At 41.9% G+C, this 22,310-nt stretch overlaps 1 protein-coding gene across 3 annotated transcripts in view; it reads right to left on the bottom strand.

The window, feature by feature from the left end:
* Positions 1-22,310, bottom strand: part of CALD1 (caldesmon 1) — a 148,813-nt gene that overhangs the window by 80,425 nt on the left and 46,078 nt on the right. For all 3 annotated transcript variants that reach the window (XR_011320665.1, XM_069763402.1, XM_069763397.1), the window contains exon 2: positions 9,322-9,420. The gene's annotated coding sequence lies outside the window, so the exon portion shown is untranslated. The remainder of the gene's footprint in view (positions 1-9,321; positions 9,421-22,310) is intronic.

Consider the following 22,310-nt stretch of genomic DNA (forward strand, 5'->3'; position numbering starts at 1 on the left):
AGATTTAGTAAGTGCAAGAGTCACCAAGGATGCCTGGCCATAAATGCTTGTAACAGAAATGATGACTGCCCTGGTCTCTTGTCCGGATGTCACAGAGAACTAAACTAAATCCTGGAAAATGGTATCATAAATCTTTTTGCTCATTTCCAGGACAACAGTTGCGGGTGATCCACGGTACATAATAACTTCCCTTTTGGTACCACAAACTGGTCCTGAAAGGCTTCCATAAAACCAAGCAGAAATGTCGTAACAGCCATCTATCCCTGTATAAGTGACAGTAGGCTTTATCCAAACCAAGAATGGGCCCATCCTATGCCTGGGCATGTGGTATTATTGATTATATTAGAGAGGTATTTCTCTCGAAGAAGAAATTCTTTTAGGATGGTATGCATGAGCCAATGATGGCACCACATGGTGTCCCATGGAGTGCCTATCATATCATGCCAAGGACACACGCTAATCCAAAATACTGATAACCACTCCATGCACAAATCATCTACTCTACATGAAGGATAAGATCTTTCAAATACATCTAAGAAGTCATTGTCCCCCTAATTAGCCATCACCACCGGAACACTTAGAACAAAGTTATGCTCAAAACTAAACAAAAAGTCTTCCATTTAGTATGTGATAATTCAGTGAAAGCTTCCTGAGCGGCTGGGTACAAAAATCTCCTACAGATATTTCCTATTTACTACTCACTTTTCAGCAGGACCATAGGGGGATGTTTACTGACAGGATATCCCGACCTCAATGAGGAGGTCCAGATACGTGTTACGTTACAAAATCAAAATTGAGAACGCAGTGGTAGATACTTTATTAGGTTGCAATTTTTTTTTGGGGGGGGGGTGGAATACAGTTTCAAAATTGACATATTTGTATGAAAAAGAAATACAGGCACTTAGTCAAAAATATATAGATCCCCCATACTATATAAGAATATAGCAGTATGTATGTGGCCGATTTCCAGGCCTAAGTACATGTCACTTTTATCTCTCCTAGATCCAGTTCCAGGAGCTACCTCCTCATTCTTCTACAACAGGCCCCTCTGCCCTTTAGTGACAACATTCTCTTGGTTCATAAATCCTAGGTCGGGCATCAGCATTCAGCCTGAGTATTCAGGTAGTTGGCATCCATTCTGCTTTCATGGACGGCTTCATCCCTAGAACCTCCTGGAAAACCCAACTCTACTACATCTCTGGGTAACTCTGCTATACCACTGGTCAGATCTGTCTTGGCCTATATGACAAACCTAGCTCTGCTATATTATTTGGCAGCTCTTCTATTCCTCTGTTCAACTCCGCCGTTGACTGTTTGCTACCCAGCTCTACTATAATGATGGGAACCCATGCTTTAAATCACTATACCACGCATATATTACGTGAAATCCTTGCTCTATTTCAGTGACTCTGTTGCTCAGCTCCAAAATATAAAGTCATCGTTAGTGAGGTATTGATGGACACAAGTAAATATTTTGGTCTTGGACTCCAACGTACTCCCCAAGGTAGAAAGAACAAGGAAAAGGTGCAGCAATGGATTTGCGCTCCTCAATATACATGGGGTGACCTAGAGCACCATGAATGCAGATGAACCTAAAGCTCCTGCCTTGTTAACCGCCTGCTATGGTCCAACATGCTACCAGTTAGGTGCCAGGTCACAAAATATCCTATTGACTCCTATCTGTTAATATTTATGGAGGGCTTCCAGTACATGGTTCATGCATTTTATTATGACTAGTGTAGCATCTACATGGAGTTTGCATGAGGACATGTGAGTTTCCTTTGGGTAATCTGGTTTCCTCCACACTACAAATAATGTAACTAACTTCCTATGAAATTGGCCTTTGTGTCTGCCGGACAGAGATAGGATAATTCAATATGAGGAAAGTGCCTTTCTTGATGTATCTTCTGTCAGGACTATAATATTAATGACTAGTAACGCTCCCTAGACAAAAGTAAATGTGCAAAACCCAAAACAGATTTTCAGACATTCATCATTATTGGATGCTGGATTAAGTGAGGTTCACTTCAAGGGGCACCAATATTTTATTTACTCTGTTTCCTCGGTATTCAGGTACAACTGGAATTTTATGTTAAAGGGATTATGAAGTATGGGTAATCATTTTTGGTTTGAAGGGTCATACTACATTGGTCATAGAGGGTTGTGTAGCTGGTTCTGCTGGTTTACAGCTGTAATCTGTGGGAGAACCTGGCTCCACCAAACTGCAGAACATGGCACCACCACATGGGAGAACATGGCACCACCAAATAGGAGGAGAACGTGGCACTGCCACATGGGAGAATATGGCACTGCCACATGGGAGAATATGTCACCACCACATGGGAGAACATGTCACCACCACATGGGAGAACATGGCACTACCACATGGGACACCATGGCACCATCACATAGGAGAACATGGCACCACCAAATAGGAGAATGTGGCACTACCAAATAGGAGATTGTGGTAACAGCACATGGGAGAACGTGGCACCACAAAATAGGAGAAAGTGGCACCACCACATGGGAAAGTATGGTACCACCACATGGAAGAATATTGCACGACCACATGGGAGAACATGGCACCAACACATGGGAGCACATGGCACCAACACATTGGAGAACATGACACCAACACATGGGACAACATGGCACCAACACATTGGAGAACATGACACCAACACTACAGTTCATTTTTTTCAGCTACTTTTCAGTTTTCTGCACTCAGCGCAGGTAAGGGTGTGGTCTCCCTATCTTTGAGCTGGACATTACATTTATATAGCTTTCCATTGTTGTGTGTCCATGTTAGGTCCTGCTCTGCCCTTATTCACATTAACGTTACTTTGACACATGGTAAGGTTTTAATATTAGGTTAGGACCATCCTGATTTGGGTACACCATGTTGTTGGTGAGATGGCTTTTATGCTTTTTTTTTTTTTTTAATCAAAAACAGTGTTTACCAAGTATTCTATGTTATTTATATACACTATTACTTTTACTTATTTACTTACAACAGGGTATTTGCCCATTTTGTTTCAGTCTTAGGTTTTGTCTGTTTAATGGCCAGTGTGAACAGGCTCCTATCTTTTGCATGCATACCAACTTACACTACAGTTCATTTTTTTGATTAGCCATTTAGTGTGTATGGCGGTCTACGGGCTCTCTCTAGATGGATGATGTCGGAAGGATCGGTCTTGTTAAATTTCAATGCCGATCCTTTTTCTCTCCTGGCAGATCACTTGCCACCAAGAGATGTCTCCCTGCAGCCTTAATACTGACAACACATGCATGATCGGTCGAAAAGAGTGTGTGTGCGCATGAGTGTATGAGATAGTCCAGAAAGATTGCTACTGGTAACACGAGTGATCAGCCAACAGCAATCTAAAGCTGGCTCTCATAGCTGAATAGTTGATCATTTAGTCATCAAAAAGCTCTCCCGACTCTTCCATACATATAATATTCAACTTGGCTGAATGTTAAAGAAAATATATCTGTCACGGGGCTACCGCGACAGAGAGGTTCCAGAGAACCGCAGCGCTCTGGGCCTCGTTCACACACAGTGAACAGAAGCTCTTCACCTATATCCTGACCTGGCTGCTTTGTGCCAGCAGTGCAGGAGTTAACCTTATTGCGGAGTTGCTGAGAGCTGGGTCTCTCTCAGCTGAAGTGGATTTTGTAATCTGATCCTCTATATAGACCCAGTCCTGACTTCAGCTATTGTCAGTGATCAGTTCTACTGCCTGGCTTGGAGGTTGAAGGAATGTAGTGTTGGTGTTGGAGGTTTATTTACAGAGATTGGTGTCTGCGGTTTTGGTTGCATGTTTAACCTGTTTTCCTTCCTAGTTTATTCCTTCTCTTCCCTTCTCTGTGTTTCCTGTGTGGTTGTTTGAGCATTTGGTGAGTTTGAGACTTTGAGTTACCTTGTCTGTATACCCTGTTATTTGTTGTATTATTACACTGGTGCAGTCCACCTCATTTGGGGGGAGAGGGGGTCACTGATTGTCTCCTGTGCAGGCCCTAGGGATACGCTGACGGCTCGGGCCTCCTAACCATCATAGGTACCCCCGAGATAAGGGAAAGCCAGGGCCCCATTAACGTGGTAGGGACAGGTGCGGGTCCCAGTACGCCGTCCTGCCCCTTTAATGCCGCTTACGGCGTGACAATATCAGCAGGAAGAAATCTTCTAAGCCATCTACATGGGCTTGCAGATCATAGGAAGCTGAATAAAATAATACCTTGATATCTGCGATCCGATGTCTCATTCCAGAGAAATCCTTATTTTTCTTAATATGTAAATGAGCTGTTAAGATCTATGGGCAGGACATAGATCTCCCAGAGAATCTACTTCCAGGAAGCATTACCAGTGTGATACATGTAATAACTGACAGTCTGCTCTCCTGATCTACACGTCTCACACTGGTAATGATCCCTGGAGGTAGATTCTCCTGGAGATCTATGCCCAGCCCATAGATCTTAAAAGTTCATTTACATATTAAGAAAGACGTCAATTTCTCTGGAATAAGAAACTGGATAGCAGATATCAAGATGTTGTTTTACTCAGCTTCCTATGACCTACATACCCATATAGATGGCTTAAGAGGGTTGATCCTCCTGACAGATGCCCATTAACATCTATCCATCTCAGTTTTCAGTAAAGCCCTTCTGCCCTGTGCGAAAGGCTAATTTAAAAAAAAATAAAGATAAGAAACTTTAGAAAACAACTTCTATAGACTTGCTAATGAATGTAATTCTAGAGATCATCCCTCGAAGTCTTGAGAAACTCTCGACTTTGAGAAGAATCCCAGCCTTTGTCTCTTTCGTCTGAGCCGTTCAGAGTGTCGGGAACTACGGCTCGCCTCACGCCATTAAACATTACAGTCAGATATTGATTGGCCGTCATCCTCACTGCGCAATTTCTCACACAATCGTCTATTTATTTATTCTACATCGGAGATAAAGTCTCGACTGGTGAGAGAAGAAAAAAAAATATATTAAGAAAAAACATCACTCCATCATTTTTATGACGTTGGGCCGCCGTGCCAAGTAGATGACAATCATGGCCTCTTTTTTTTGGGAAAAACTCCCTCGTCTAGAATTATTTTCAGTATGGCTTTGGGGAATGTAATAGGTTTGACAGGATTTGAGATTTTTTTCACGCTTTGTTGCATGTTGTGATGTTCTTATAAACATGAGCAAAAAAGAAAAACAAAAGAAAAATGTAAAAAAAAAATTAAAAAATTGGTAAACGTAACGACAGCTGTCCGGTACTAAAGATGACTAATTCAGGTACACACCCCTGAAGCAGGAGATGGTATTAATTTGGAGGGGGTGGGAAATGAGATGGTAATTTTTTTTTAATTTTTTACCTATCAAATCAGTTACATCAGAACATAAAGGCAAATATGGTTAAAACGTTTTAAATGGAACAACATGTATCCAGGTCAAAAAGGGAAAAAACATTGTGTAAACAAAGTATAGATTAAAACCATATGTCGTGGATGCCACCGAGGGGGAAAAATGTTTTTGTTTTTTTTGTTCTTTAACATGAGGACTTGTTTTGGAAATAAAGTTAAAAAAATATATATGTTTTCTAAAATATTTTTACAATTTTTAAAGAAAAAGGGAAGAAAAGTCCCTTGTATTTTTGGATTAAAAAAAAAACTCTTAATAGATCAGCCTTAAAAGTTTTTTTATTTTTGCATTTTTAATAAACTTAAAATACTTGTGTGAAGCTGAAAATTAAGGTAAGACTATGATCGTTGTGTTAATCATCTGTTGGATCGTTCTTGTAAGTTATCCGACCACCGAGATCCTGGTTTTACATTGGACCATTGATTCGCCAAATTCATTTCCTACACTTGTGCAGCGCCCCAGGGTCCTGGTCATTGCAGTAATATTCTCCTCTAGGGGGAGTGATGTTATGTTTGGAGGCAATAAAGGAGATCTCTTTACCAGGTAACACCAACATACAATACATTTCATACTCCAGTCCACCAGGGGGAGCTATGCTCCTATTTATTAGGGCACTCTTCACAATTAGGTAAAACTGGTGGTCTGGATAGGAAGTTGGTCAGAAGCTGGCTGGGCTTCTCCCAGTTAGTTGCTATCTGAGCTCCGCTCAGGTAGTTGGTCCCTGACAGGGGTGGGATCCTGTCAGAGGCCTAGACAGAAGGCCACGGAGCTGTGCCTGCCCCACGTGCGGCAGCCCCTAAGGAAGAGACACGAACAGCTAACTGTATTGTAGAGAGTGAGAAGAAGTCTTAGCAAAAGAGAGGAAACCAGAAGGAGTTCTGCCCTACACAGGCTGCCTGCTTCTGAGGCGCAGGATCCAGTAGCTGGAACACAGAGGGAGCAACAGTCCTTTATGACTTTATGACCTCCAGAGACCGGCAGGACAGCTAATTTCAAGTTACTGATCCGCCCTATACCCAGGAGGCACGGTGGCACCTTGTGGGGGCCGGGGCATGCTAGAGTCCCTGTAAAAAGCCTCAGGCCACCAGTCATACGGATTTGTTCTATCCATCTGGGGGACAGAGAGAGACATAACATCTAGAACATCTACAACAGTTGTGAGGACCTTATGAGAGGCTCAGCAGTAAGGTACTATAAAACCCAGGCGCTAGAGGAAGGCTACTGATTTCCACCTGGATAAGGGGACTCTGGATTTGCCTCCAAACCGGCCGGACTCTGCCTGCCCTGTGATCTGGTGCTCTGGACTGTGGATGCTGAAGCCTTCAGTAAAGGTAAAGAGACTGCACCCTTGTGTCCTCGTTCTTCGCTGTGCCTACACCATTCACCATCTACACACTGGGAGGCCCTGGGGACATACTTCACCTGTGGGAAGGTATACCATCTAGCTGCCATAACATCACCCCAGCGGATCCCTAAGTAGCATCGGTCATCCTGACCGAATACCACAGGTGGGGTCACAAACATTTCCCCTTTAAAGACCTTTCCCCTTTTACCACGGACCTCCCGAGGGCCACGGACCGGGTCAGCCACCGTGACATCGCCCTTGAGAACCGAAGGACCCGGTACAGAGTACCCCACTGCCCTACGGGGGCGATCCACTTGTGTTTTAAAAAAAAAGCAAACACAACTGGACAGATCACACATATTGGAGGACTATAATCTGTCATCGAGAGCCATTTTGCACAAACTATGGTCGGTCAAAATTTTGGTAAATTTTTTAGATGTTATATGTTGAGCACAAGCAGATTTAAAATATATATATTATAAATATAAAACCCCTACTGATCACTAAAACCACTGTTCAGAAGAACTTGGCTCCGGTACAAGTGTGCACACAGTAGTGTACAGACCCATAGACTTTCTACTAAGCTGTGCACCTGTTGAAGCAGGACGTAATCAAGTCATTGCAGTGGTGGGGTCTCAGGACCCAGAACCACCAACTGATATACAGTATGTTTAAGGGGCTCCAACATCTGAACAAGACTTATTAAAGGTTATTCCTACGCTGTCAGTGGTTTCAAGACAATTTTCAAACTTTCAAAATACTGTACACACTAACAAAAAAAATTAAAAAATGTAAAATAAAATAAAAAATCATATTACACCCATACCCAAATATTTTGTGAATATATACTCCTGGACACAACAGATGACCGTCGGCTTAACGATGATGCCTCAGCCAATCGTTCAGCTGACAGCCATATCGACCTACTCCACCATACACAGGAGCACTCACACGGCCAAGCACTCTTGTGTTCCCTATGAGAAACCCTTAGGTCAACATGTCTTGTGGCAGCTTATCTCTTGGAGAACAATACAGATCGGCAGTTTGAAATCAGACATGCCCAAGCGACATTTTCCTCAACAATCAGTCGGTCAGCACCCCATACACATAGACTGTCCGCCGAAACCTGTCGATATCAGAGGGTTGGGACAACAATAGGACTCATGTGTATTGGTTTTTTGAGTCAAATAGTTGAGGGTGAGTTGCAATCATTAAGGTTTCTGCTTGTCGGTAAGAATGTTAAGGCACCGAGACGAACGTTCCTACGTTTGGTGAAGTCAAGAAAGCTAGCTACGTAATGTGTATGGTTATCTTTAAAGTTTACCCCACCCCCACACAAAAGAGAGAGAGAGAGATGGCGGTCTCAGATAGATCATGATCGCACTTCTCCCATTCTACACAGATACAGAACCAGGAAGTAAATCTTTGACTGTATCAGATAGATCGTGATCTCACTCCTCCCCTTCTACACAGATACAGAACCAGGAAGCAAATCTTTGACTGTATCAGATAGATCGTGATCTCACTCCTCCCCTTCTACACAGATACAGAACCAGGAAGTAAATCTTTTCACCTTACTCTTTGACTTCTTATTAGTGCTGTTCCCTGGGTATTGCAGTCAGAGATTTTATCCTAGTGCCGATTGAAAGGTGAGATTTTTGGTTCCCAACCCCCTAAGACACATTTAAGGTACATGTACAATGGATATGGGCACTCACTGTATGGAGCATGCTCCGAAGCGGTGTTCACCCCACACAGCCAGGGTGGTGGTGGTGTTGTACAGCTAACAACTGAAAGTAAATGCCATGATCAGTGATGGCTCCGATCGCAACAGTATAAAACAACATAACCTCTGAGATGCTGCGGCCAAATGTGACAGTGGCATTTAGGAGGTTAGGAACTAGGGGTGGAGTAGTTTCTGATGCCGATCAACCTATGTTACCCCACAATCACTAATAGGTTGCCTGCTTTTGGCTGGGCTTCACAGAGGACCAATAATTATGCAATATCACGGTGTATTGTATAGGTAATCAAGAGATATAAAAAGCTTATAAAAATTACAAATACTTTAAAAATGTAAAAATAAATAAACTGAAAGTTTTAATGCAAATTAAAAAATCTAAAAAGTAAAGTGAATATGTAATTGTCTGAACTAATAGAATACAAAAATATTTAACTCATGTAGTGAACGATAAAAGAAATTCACGACATGATGACGTGCTGCGCCAAGAACGGTGTCCTAGCCTCTCCGATCCCTGCAGAAGGAACTATGCGAGCTATGTGCCCTCTTAGCCTTCCTGTAAAAGAGCAGGAATTCAGCAATGACAGTTCATTTATTTGGAGACTCTGGTAGAAGTCACAGCGAGTTTAAACCAAAATTTATAATATAAAAATTGCTTTTATGTCATAAAAAAAATACTTAAAAATAATGTAAAAACACACCAAAAAAATAAATAAATTGGTTTATATTTCATACAACATCTGTGAGGATTGGAATAGATGTAATTTACGGGTTATAAAATGTTAAGCGGTAAAAAAATAATAAAACCTTCAGTCGTTCTTACCCGAGTTGCTGTAGATGGGGAGTCTCCGGCCCAGGTCCTACGTATCAGGTGAGGCAGCTACTTAGCAGGCAGACATAAAGGAAGGGATTTTTTTTAGCACTGTAAAAGAATATAGGTAAAAGTTTGTGTTAAATACGTTTTGTGTATACAGCTCTTATTCAGACTCATGGGTGTTCTTGGTTATGGGTCATGTGTGGGGGTATCCTGCAGTTATGTAGGATGAGACCGCACACCATTCCTTTCTTTAATAAGAGTCAAAAGCAAAAGACTAAGAAATGACCGCAAGATCAGACTACACAATGCTTGTTTGTAGTCTGTTACCATGGAAACAGGTCTGCATAGCAGATATAGGCATAAAAAGGTAAAAGATTTTAATAATTTGCATTCGTTATACAGTACTGTAGGCAATAGCACAGCGTGGGTTATCAGCGGCCGGCCCTTGGGGCCCCACCCATGCTACATCACTGGCTGCAGGGTCTTTATGTACACAGCTGTTCCATGTACATGGTGCCAAATCCTGCAAACTCGGCAGCACAGCTACATTTGTCTGTAGGGTCCTCAGAGTCACGCTTCATCCTGCTATTCGCGATCTTTCAGAAAAAAGCTTTAACTAAAAAAATCTAAACAATCCCATTTATCAGGAGACTAAACAGGCCGTATTTTACTTGAACGTACGCCAGGTCTTGTTTGGTTTCTAAGGAACTATTATCACATTGTCCGCCTCTGCCAAAACCAACAAATTAGGGATGTATTTGAGACCTTCAGGTTTATTAAACCATCAAAAAGGAAGCCAAGTATACAATGAGGGCCATTTTTGACATTCTACAAAAAAAAAAAGCTCTCACAGACGATCCCACGTCTCCAAGATCCAGAGCGTAAATACACTGTAATCCCTCCCATACAGCCAAACCCCAAACTGGGTTTCGTGCCGCTTATTAGGGAATTCAGAGTCATTAGAGGAGGTTCATTTTATTAAGATCGTTGTCTATAGACCAAAGTGGAGAGTTGTTACAAAGAGTGTCTCCCTCTGTGGAGGACCTGTCCTGTCCCGCTTATAAACAGACAACTGAGTGGTTTGCATGGACAGTGTGTAATACTTCATTTCTCCTGAGGTGTCACTGTAGGCATAATGAACACTTGCTTCCAAGTTCCACCATAGATTACAACTGATCGCTATCGGTTCCACCAAGAGGAACAATTTGTGATCAACTTATTGTCGCGAGAGGGGTTGTCCAAACCAATGAACTCCTTTACATAGTGATCAAGTCTCAATGTCAAGTGTGAAAATGAGAGAAAATGCCCCATTATCTTACGTTCACCAGATTTTCCTGATTTTCATGATATTCTAAGTCCAGCAGTGTGAATTGGCAATTGAAGTGATTTCTAAAGGTCTTGTTCAGAGGCCCCAGTATCGTCACATACGCAATACTTTCTACTGGAAGTCATCCTACATACCAGCTTTCAATATGATCCTTTGGCCTCAAAATAAAAGCAAAACCTAAGATTCTTCCATAGCTTATACAGGTGTTGTTCACTGTGGTCAATGCCTTTAATAACAGTCCACATACAATAAGCTGATGAACAGGATCTTCTACACATTGGACCCTCAAAAATAGCTTAAATTTGCCATTCACCTGCAGCATTACCCCAAGGAAAATGAAGCACCGAAGGGGTCGTCTGGTGAAAACAAGTCATTACCTATCTAAAAGGGAGGAGATAACTTGCTGATTGGTGGGAGTCCAACTGCTGGGACCTGCAACGATTGCGAGAGCAGAGAAAGTTTGATAGGGCACTTTAATCCCTGCTACTTAATAGAGTGTTAAGTCTAATGCTTCACCGCCGCTCTATTCATTCTTCACGGGGCTGCCGGAAAATGTCAAGCTCAGCTCCAAAAGGATTGAATGGAGTTGCAGGTCCGAAGCTCATTTTATTATACCAAGTGCTTTTGTCATGACACAGGACGGGGTTTTCCTCCCATCCTGGTCAGGTAGGGGTTAACCTTGTTTAGCCTCTCTTTTTTTCAGGGAGGGCTATTTAGGTGTTCTGCTGGCCTGGTTTTGTGTCAGTGATACTTTTGCTTACCCAGCTTTATTTGTTGACTCAGGTTATCGTTCTGATATCGTTGTGCCTCTGCTTCTGTCCCTTGATTCGGTACTGCCCTGTACTCTCTAGTTCTGACCCCTGGCTCTGTCTTTGACCACTTTCTGTCTTGTTCTTTTGTCCTACGCTCCTGTCTGGCTACCGACTTCGACTAGCCCCCCACCATCCTTCTGTCTGATCCCTGGCTACTGCTCGTCTTCCCAGCTTCTGACCTGGGCTTGCCCGACTACGTACCCAGCGTTCACCTAGCTGTCGGTTATCGTCCGTTCAAAATAATAATAAAAGTGTTGATTAACATCAATAAGCTGTCTATGTAATTCATGGATATGGAGGGACCTCCAGGGCAAGATATGTTCTTTATTGCCGCTTTCCAAGCTAAATAATTGTGATCTATGACCCTAAATGGTAAGCCTATTCTAATAATTCAGAACTTAAAGGGCTTTTATCATTTTTACATGCTATAAGATAATATCAAAATAAGAGAAGTGATAACTTGCTGATCAATGCGGATCTGGCCATTGTGACCACCTTCAATGGGGATCTGGCCGATCCCAAAAACTTAAATGTCTCATCTGAATAGAGCTCCAGCACTTCATTCATTCTCAATGCAACTGCCAGGGACAGTGGAACAAAAGTGCTTGGCTTTTCCTATCAGTCCCATAAATAATTAACCCTGCTGTTGTTTTCGGTCAAAAACGACCGACCTTGAACTTCAATATTCTTTAAAATATTCAAGATGTGGCTCTGAAACCCGTGGCCGACCGACCCATCCTCATTTAAGTCAATCAACCACAAGTTTCAGAACCGCATCTTGAACACCCCAAAAAATACCAAAGTTCAAAATCGGTCTCCCCAGACCGAAGACAACAGCAGGGTTAAAGGAGCTCAACCAGTATTCCATTCAGACTGGGCATTTCAGAGCCCCTATGATTAGATGATAGCTTCTGAATGACCCTCTAATTCAGTACCACACAAGCCAGACAGATGATTAAGACCTTCACAGCTCAAGGCCATACTGAAAGCAATATCTCTCCCAATGTATGGTCAAGTTGTATGGCAGAATAAGACTGTGGTGTAAAAATGGGTCAAAAAGGGAGAAGCCAATGTGGAATCTAGATTTGCAGAGCTTTATGATGAGCATATGCCTTCTCTAGAAAAGTTCAATGTTCTACTGGATCTAATCTGTCCATCAGAATATGGTGACCTAGAAATCATCACAAAAGTCATTGGAAAAAAAACAAAAATATTAAAAAACACGTCTACCCATAATAGGAACCTATAGAAAAATGCTTTAGCGTTAGACCGCAACCCTTCGGATACACATTGGGTGGATACATTGAACAAACACTGGCTAGACAAACCCTGGTTGCTCCACGAGCCATGAAGGTTGCATGTTTAGCCTTGAAAGAACTTTTATTTGTTTTCACACATCTTGCTTTCACACTTGAACGATCTGGTATGGGCGTTTATATCTTTACACTTGAAGCCTGACAGTGATCATTGGCTTGGTTTCTTTTCTTTTACAAAATAAACCACCACATATGAAATAAGGAGGAACAAAAGAGAAGTGCCCTTCTACGTATCAATGGCTGAATGTTCTACTAAAACTTCAGCAACTATTGTTAGAACATTGACCTTATCCTAATTACCAAAATACAAGGCCACACCCATAAAATGTTCCAAATTAAGTGTTATAATATTTGGTCTTGAATACAAATCTTTACAGTTCTGGAAAGTTCTGTATTTCTAGCTTTAATGTCCATATGAAGCCCAATTAATACTTTAATGCATAAATTCAAGATTTACTTAACGTTCTCAACTCAAGGTCTGAAAAGTCTGGGTTGACTTCAGTTATCCTCCATGTTGTACCCATAGGACTTGGGAAGAAGAAAGATGATGTTCGGGTCAACACAATGGAAATCGTGATGTCTACTATTGATTTTATCTCCGTGACAAAGTGGTTGCTTTGGACAATCCATTCTTTTTAACATGACATCTTCAATGTTAAGCTGAGCTCAAAGTTTCCACCCTAAAAAACCATGTTTTGGTGCCGTTGCTCCACGATGGCTTTCCTTCACTCGCCCTGCACTAATATATATGCAGGAAGCCTAGGCCAGACAATGATCATCTAGACTAAGGGTGAGGACAAGAGACTGGGTTTAGACGCGGTAAATGAAGATAGAGGTTACTTATCGTGCTGATGCATATGGATATCAGATACCTATGCGATTCTGACTGTAATACAAAATGGGGCACATCCTCTAGAGAGAAAGACACCCTAGCTAACATCTCCCCTTTGGCGAAGAGATGAAGATCCTAAACAGAGGACCTCCCTACTATCTCAGGATTTCCTAGTAGGGTATATGAAAATTGGTTCTCTAAACTAGACAACCCTTTTATGTAGACAGAAAAATTGGTTGTATCATTATGTCCTCCTTCTTGGAGTGTAACTGGGGTTCCTTGGGCCAACCAGAAGGATCTGGGTATCAACCAATTAGAAAAAGACCCTAACAATCGACTCCATAGTCACCTCAAAATGGAGTGGTCTTCTGTTGGACCTTTGGGGTCTACTACCATATAAAAGCTTGGGCCAACTAGAGGCTCCTCTAGTATTCTGGCGCAACCTCACCCAAGTGCTGCAACATATCAGACTAGACTTCCATAATGACTTAACAGCATGGTAAACTGGCCAACACCCGCCCGTCCTGCCTCACTTGGCCACCTTGTAGACTTCTAAAATATGCCTTGAACCGATTTTTTGGAACATTGGTTAAACCCACATAACGACTGACTGCACTTGATTTCTTTGGTTCGTTTTACTAACAGGTTTCAATGAAAACATCTGTTAAAATTTATTGGTATGACTTTTTGGCAAACAATGCAATCTCTTTCGTAACTATATATTTTATAAACATTCATGGGAGTAAAATGTTATCAGATTTTATCTCTGGCAAATGTAATACAATTTTAAAGCAGCAATCATTCCTGATCCTTCTTTACTGCTTGTTAAGGATATTTTTTTGGGAGGGTGGCTCTGGTAGAAAGACGTACTGGTGAGCAAGAAATCACTAGAAAATTGTATAATAATAAGTGGTACTAAAGTCTATGAAAACAATTGTAAAGACTGCCAAATATTGTCTTCAGACAGTGCAGTATTAAAAAATAATATATTATTGGTGCCGAACCCTTGGCCAACCGTGTCTATTACTGAATGGCCCCTCCCCCGCTGTAATCTTTGTCCCACCCATGCTTTCTAAAGTCACACCCAGAGTCTATCACATTCTAAATGCCCACGTCAGCCACAGAAATTTGAGGAAGGATTGGGAGAGAGCGAGATTTGACAATGCTTATCCGTCTTTAATGCTTGTTATTAAGAATATTTTTCTCGGAGAGTCTGAGATAGTCATAATGCTGTTACAGAAATTACTAGAACATTATATATTATATCTATTAGGTCTGTATTTGGAAAGATAGATTAGACATCTTCAGGTCATTGTGGGTCTCATTGGTTTTCAGTCTATGTGCTTCCTTACCGTTTTTGTTGGAGCTTCCAAAAAATAACTCCTGAAGAAGAAGTTTCGAAATCAAGGACAAGGGAAGACTGGCACCGGTAAGGTACTTTGCCCTTGCTATAGGACTAAGGTGACAAACTGAATTTGAAGGAAAGCCAAGCTCCTTCTTGGCTCGAGTTGTGCTGAGCACATACGATAAAAAATAATTTGTAAAAAAAAGTCTTTAGAGGTATAATAGGACCCCATATTCACTTACGGGGCCTATATGATGACTGTGTACAACTCTTAGGATATGTGGAGCCATAATACCGCCATGTGCATGAAACCTAAATCTCGCAATAAGTGTTTCTTAACATGTTTAATAGCAGTTGAGTTCTGTGCCATAACAAAGAACATGAAAAAGGTCACCTCTAAGGAGCCAAGTTCTGGAGAGCTTCATCGTCAGCCATGTAATTGGATCATATAGGTGGATTTCTAGCCAGATTGCTTTTTTTTTTTTTTTTCTGAATCCTGGCCTAAAGCCACGTGGCAATGAAATGGATCCAAGCAAGGCATTAAGCACTCAAGTAACAAGATATCATTGCATTTTTAAGCTTGACCACTTGGTATAATCACAGTAGAGGAATCAGCTGCATTTCTAATAAAAGATTATTGGGTTCACATATTATTACCTGTCAGTCATCGGTAAAGCTCTAATAATAGAGGTTTGGGATACATATCAGGTAAAAAAAAAAATTTGGAACGATTGAACCCAACATTTTCGTTATGACTGCCATTTAATAAAACAGCGCCCCTCTTCCCTATGGTGGCGTCTGGTATTGCAGCTAAGCTCCATTTACCTGAAAAGGGCTAAGCGGCACTAAGAGAGGCGAATTATCATAAAATACTTTATGCAAATTTCCATTCTGGGACCGGTAAAAATTAAAGACTCTACTGCTCAGTTTTGCTGGCAGGAGAACGGTCTATTATGAGTAAAATTGCCAGAACTAACGAGACTCGATTTAATGTCCGTGTTTGTGTTGTCAATTACGTTAGTTAAAAAAAAAAAAAAACTTTAAAATCTGCAATAAAAGTTTGAAATGTAGACGAGCTTAACGGTGTCTGCACAATCTCACCGGACCGAAGCTTTCAGCGCGGAGCAACATTTCTTTCCAAAGTGTTATCCTAAGAAACATAAACATCAATTTTGACAGTGAAATCGACTTGTGTCCGTGATCATTCTATTTTTTTTTTTAAGTTTTATCTATTTTTTACTTTAAATTTTACTTGTACCGTCTTATGGCCCCGCAACTTTTTTTTTTTAAGGGTATCTGAAATTTTAATTTATTTATTTTTTCTACACGAAAGTATTTGTCTTTCGCTTCCTACCAGTTCAGGCTGTTCTCACAGTTTAGAATCCGATTGTTTTTAGAAGACTATGCCTTGAATTATTATTCAAAAAGGTTCTTCAGCAAAGGTTATCCAAGGACACTCCAGCTTATAAAGCCCAGAAAAGCCGTGAAGAGTAGAACTATCAACAGAACATGGGTGTAACAATAAGGGATGCAGAGTATGCAGTTACATCCGGGCTTAAAAAAATCCAAAAATCTAAAATCTAGTATTATAAAGGTTACATGGTTGGTGGAGACCCGGAAATTCCAATTATGTCTCTGTCTCTGATGGGATGATGGTAAAATCTCAATTTTTGTTTCCAAAGATGGATTAGCACAATTCATACTGATGGTTTCCATCATATCATTAGACTAGGAATGGTTTTGGTTTGCTAAGCTGAGCTACGATGGTTTTCGGAATGGTAAAACTGCAATCTCATATACACGGAATAAAAATTGAGTTTCTAAAATATAAAACCATGGATATAATCAAGGATCAAATCTTTATGTGGCTGTTCCCCTTAGCTGCCGGATGAATACTCGGTCCAGAGCTACTTACGACCTTCCTATATGACCTTCCCATACACATGCACAGTCATTTCAGCTGAGCCTACATGAGAATTAATGTATCAGGCGTTGAAATTCTTCATGTCCTATCTTTCTTTTCCCTATCATCACCTGTTGGGGGAAGAGTTAGGTTGTCCCTTTCCTGCCAAAGTCGGTTGGCATGGTCAACATTACTTCAATGTGTATGGAGGCCTGAAGTAGCTAATTCCTCAACTCCATGGTGAATCTCAAACTGAATTACAAAAGGATCTGGTGATTGTTTCACTCTCCACCTAGTGTCTTGGACCCTTCAAGATTCTCAATGTAGTTTCGCCCTCCCCATACTTTTCTTGACCCTTCAAGAGCCCTAATGAAGTTTCACCCTCCACCTTCTTTCTTTGGCCCTTCAAAACCCCCAATGAAGTTTCACCCTCCACCTTCTTTCTTTGGCCCTTCGAGACCCCAATGAAGTTTCACCCTCCACCTTCTTTCTTTGGCCCTTCGAGACCCCAATGAAGTTTCACCCTCCACCTTCTTTCTTTGGCCCTTTAAAACTCCAATGAATTTTCACCCTCCACCTATTTTCCTTGATCCTTCAAGAGCTCCAATGAAGTTTCATCCTCCACTTACTTACTAAGATTCTTCAAAGGCCCAATTACAATTTCACCCTGCTTCTATTTTCCTTGAACCTTCAAAAACTCTACTATAGTTTTTCATTTTCAGACCAAGACCGATGATTTTTTTTTTTAATGTTTTACCCGGTTTTCCCTGACCCTCAGCACCATATCAGTTAACAATTCATATTTTCTTGGAAGTGGAATCTTTTTCATGAGTTCCAAGCAAAAAGATAAGACCAACCAGAATTTAGCCCCATCCCTTGAAGGACTCATAGTAGCCATATTCTCTGCCTATATGGTATGTACTCACTTCAGAGGATAAAAAAGAGAAAAATTAAAAAATATATACAGTTTATGTACACAAAATTGAATAATTATGGAAAAAGAGCATTTTTTTGCACAGAGGGAATTATTACGCAAAGTGATTTTTTGCTGACAGACCGAAACAAAACTCCCACTTGGACTGGCTAATAGTGCATATTTTCTCAGTGGGCAGAGAGAAGTAAGTCAAAACCGACATCCCATGAGAACAAAGGATGCCCAACATGCCCAATCTTTCTTTCCCCAGGAAAGACAGAGCAAAGCCTTTCCCGATAGACGGTCAATGGCTCGTTTTGGTCAAGGACCATGGAATGTATAGGCACCTAAATGTCCAACGGAGGAGTGAAGATTCCAAGACCAACTCGTACAATTTGTATATAAGGTTTTGTTTGCTTTTTTAAATGAAAATATTTGGAATTTTTTTATGGCTTAAAAAAAAAAAACACATTAAATAAATAAAAAAATATATTTATTTACTTTTTTTAATGTACCGGTAGTTAATCTGGATTTACACAAGGCTTGCATTCAGGCACGATCTACGCCACCAGTCTGATTACTCTCCCTGGCTCTCTGCCGACGTCCTCAATAATTAGGACTTTATGACTATATGACTGCATCTCGTTTTATGGCAAAACGATCATAAATGACGAGTGTATTGCAGAGCTCTGATTCACCTGCGGGCAGGTCACCGTGCATTCGGAAGAGAGTGGAAAGTCTAAGCTGAAATGTCTAATGCCAGGGCCGCTGGTTGCCTGGCTCCTGTCCCGATGGCCTAATATGGCAAAGAGTTTTTACGCCAAACCTAACAACCTTCCATTGTGCCGTGTGCCACGGGCATCTGTTTAGAATACGTTTAAATTAAAATGTCAACCAGTTTACATCAAGTAGACCCTAACTGTACTTTTCATTCTTAACACAATGCAGACCCCCACCCCCACCCACTCGCCCGATCAGGCCCGGTCTTACACAAATAAAACTTTTTTTTTTAATGCTGTCCGACAGTTAATTTGGCAGAACAGACTTAAATCCTAGACACAAATTAACATTTCTTAGGGTCTTGAAAAAAACAACCTACATTTAAAAGGAAAAATTGCAGAACTAAGTTCCCTCCAACCCCCTTCTTTACCTTGACTTTAAAATTACATTAATTTAAATATAATATAATATAATCTACTATATAATTGTCTAAGGGTCACTTCCGTCTGTCTGTCACAGATATTCATTGGTCGAGGCCACTGTCTGTCATGGAATCCAAGTCGCTGATTGGTCTCGCCAGCTGCCTGTCATGGCTGCCGCGACCATTCAACGACGGCCACAGTCCGATTAGTCCCTCCCTACTCCCCTGCAGTCGGCGCCCGCTCCATACTCCCCGCAGTCACCGCTCACACAGGGTTAATGCCAGCGGTAATGGACCGCATTATGCCGCGGGTAACTCAGTCCGTTACTGCCGCTATTAACCCTGTGTGACCAAGTTTTTACTATTGATGCTGCCTATGCAGCGTCAATAGTAAAAACACCTAATGTTAAAAATAATAAAAGAAATTAAAAAATCATTATATACTCACCTTCCGCCGCCTTTCCCGCTCCTGGCTACACTCCGGTGACCGCTCCATTCAAGCTGCAGGTTCCGGTGGCAAGGATGGTATGGGAGAAGGACCTGCCATGACGTCACAGTCATGTGACCGCGACATCATCACAGGTCCTGCGCACCTGCGCGAGAACGACCTGCCATGACGTCACGGTCATGTGACCGATGTACAAGGGGCCCTCGGAAGGTGAGTATATGTTTATTTTTTAACCTTTGACATACGTGGCTGGGCAATATGCTACGTAGCTGGGCAATATGCTACGTGGCTCTGTGCTGTATACTACGTCGCTGTGCAATATACTACGTGGCTCTGTGCTGTATACTACGTCGCTGTGCAATATACTACGTGGCTCTGTGCTGTATACTACGTCACTAGGCAATATACTACATAACTGGGCAATATACTATGTAACTGGGCAATATACTACGTGGCTGGGCAATATACTACGTAACTGGGCAATATACTACGTAACTGGGCAATATACTACGTGGCTGGGCAATATACTACGTAACTGGGCAATATACTACGTAACTGGGCAATATACTACGTGGCTGGGCAATATACTACGTAACTGGGCAATATACTACGTGGCTGGGCAATATACTACGTAACTGGGCAATATACTACGTAACTGGGCAATATACTACGTGGCTGGGCAATATACTACGTGGCTGGGCAATATACTATGTAACTGGGCAATATACTACGTAACTGGTCAATATACTACGTGGCTGGGCAATATACTACGTAACTGGGCAATATACTACGTGGCTGGGCAATATACTACGTAACTGGGCAATATACTACGTGGCTGGGCAATATACTACGTGACTGGGCAATATACTACGTGACTGGGCAATATAGTACGTGACTGGGCAATATACTACATGGCTCGGCAATATACTACGTCACTGGGCAATATACTACGTGGCTGGGCAATATACTACGTGGCTGGGCAATATACTACGTGGCTGGGCAATATACTATGTGGCTGGGCAATATACTACGTGGCTGGGCAATATACTACATGGCTCGGCAATATACTACATCACTGGGCAATATACTACGTGGCTGGGCAATATACTACGTAACTGGGCAATATACTACGTGGCTGGGCAATATACTACGTAACTGGGCAATATACTACGTAACTGGGCAATATACTATGTGGCTCTGTGCTGTATACTACGTCACTAGGCAATATACTACATAACTGGGCAATATACTATGTAACTGGGCAATATACTACGTGGCTGGGCAATATACTACGTAACTGGGCAATATACTACGTAACTGGGCAATATACTACGTGGCTGGGCAATATACTATGTAACTGGGCAATATACTACGTGGCTGGGCAATATACTATGTAACTGGGCAATATACTACGTAACTGGGCAATATACTACGTGGCTGGGCAATATACTACGTGGCTGGGCAATATACTATGTAACTGGGCAATATACTACGTAACTGGGCAATATACTACGTGGCTGGGCAATATACTACGTAACTGGGCAATATACTACGTGGCTGGGCAATATACTACGTAACTGGGCAATATACTACGTGGCTGGGCAATATACTACGTGACTGGGCAATATACTACGTGACTGGGCAATATAGTACGTGACTGGGCAATATACTACATGGCTCGGCAATATACTACGTCACTGGGCAATATACTATGTGGCTGGGCAATATACTACGTGGCTGGGCAATATACTACGTGGCTGGGCAATATACTATGTGGCTGGGCAATATACTACGTGGCTGGGCAATATACTACATGGCTCGGCAATATACTACATCACTGGGCAATATACTACGTGGCTGGGCAATATACTACGTAACTGGGCAATATACTACGTGGCTGGGCAATATACTACGTAACTGGGCAATATACTACGTAACTGGGCAATATACTACGTGGCTGGGCAATATACTACGTGGCTGGGCAATATACTACGTAACTGGGCAATATACTACGTAACTGGGCAATATACTACGTGGCTGGGCAATATACTACGTAACTGGGCAATATACTACGTGGCTGGGCAATATACTACGTAACTGGGCAATATACTACGTGGCTGGGCAATATACTACGTGACTGGGCAATATACTACGTGACTGGGCAATATAGTACGTGACTGGGCAATATACTACATGGCTCGGCAATATACTACGTCACTGGGCAATATACTGTGGCTGGGCAATATACTACGTGGCTGGGCAATATACTACGTGGCTGGGCAATATACTATGTGGCTGGGCAATATACTACGTGGCTGGGCAATATACTACATGGCTCGGCAATATACTACATCACTGGGCAATATACTACGTGGCTGGGCAATATACTACGTGGCTCTGCTATATACTATGTGGCTGGGCAATATACTACGTCACTGGGCAATCTACTACGTCGCTGGGCAATATACTACGTGGCTGGGCAATATACTACGGGGCTGGGCAATATACTACGTCGCTGTGCAATATACTACGTGGCTCTGTGCTGTATACTACGTCACTAGGCAATATACTACGTAACTGGGCAATATACTACGTAACTGGGCAATATACTACGTGGCTCGGCAATATACCACGTCACTGGGCAATATACTATGTGGCTGGGCAATATACTATGTGGCTGGGCAATATACTACGTGGCTGGGCAATATACTACATGGCTCGGCAATATACTACGTCACTGGGCAATATACTATGTGGCTGGGCAATATACTACGTGGCTGGGCAATATACTACGTGGCTCGGCAATATAGTACGTGACTGGGCAATATACTACATGGCTCGGCAATATACTACGTCACTGGGCAATATACTACGTGGCTCGGCAATATACTACGTCACTGGGCAATATACTACGTGGCTGGGCAATATACTATGTGACTGGGCAATATACTACTTGAC

Source organism: Ranitomeya imitator, chromosome 4 (genome assembly GCF_032444005.1).
Source record: "Ranitomeya imitator isolate aRanImi1 chromosome 4, aRanImi1.pri, whole genome shotgun sequence".
Taxonomy (NCBI): domain Eukaryota; kingdom Metazoa; phylum Chordata; class Amphibia; order Anura; family Dendrobatidae; genus Ranitomeya; species Ranitomeya imitator.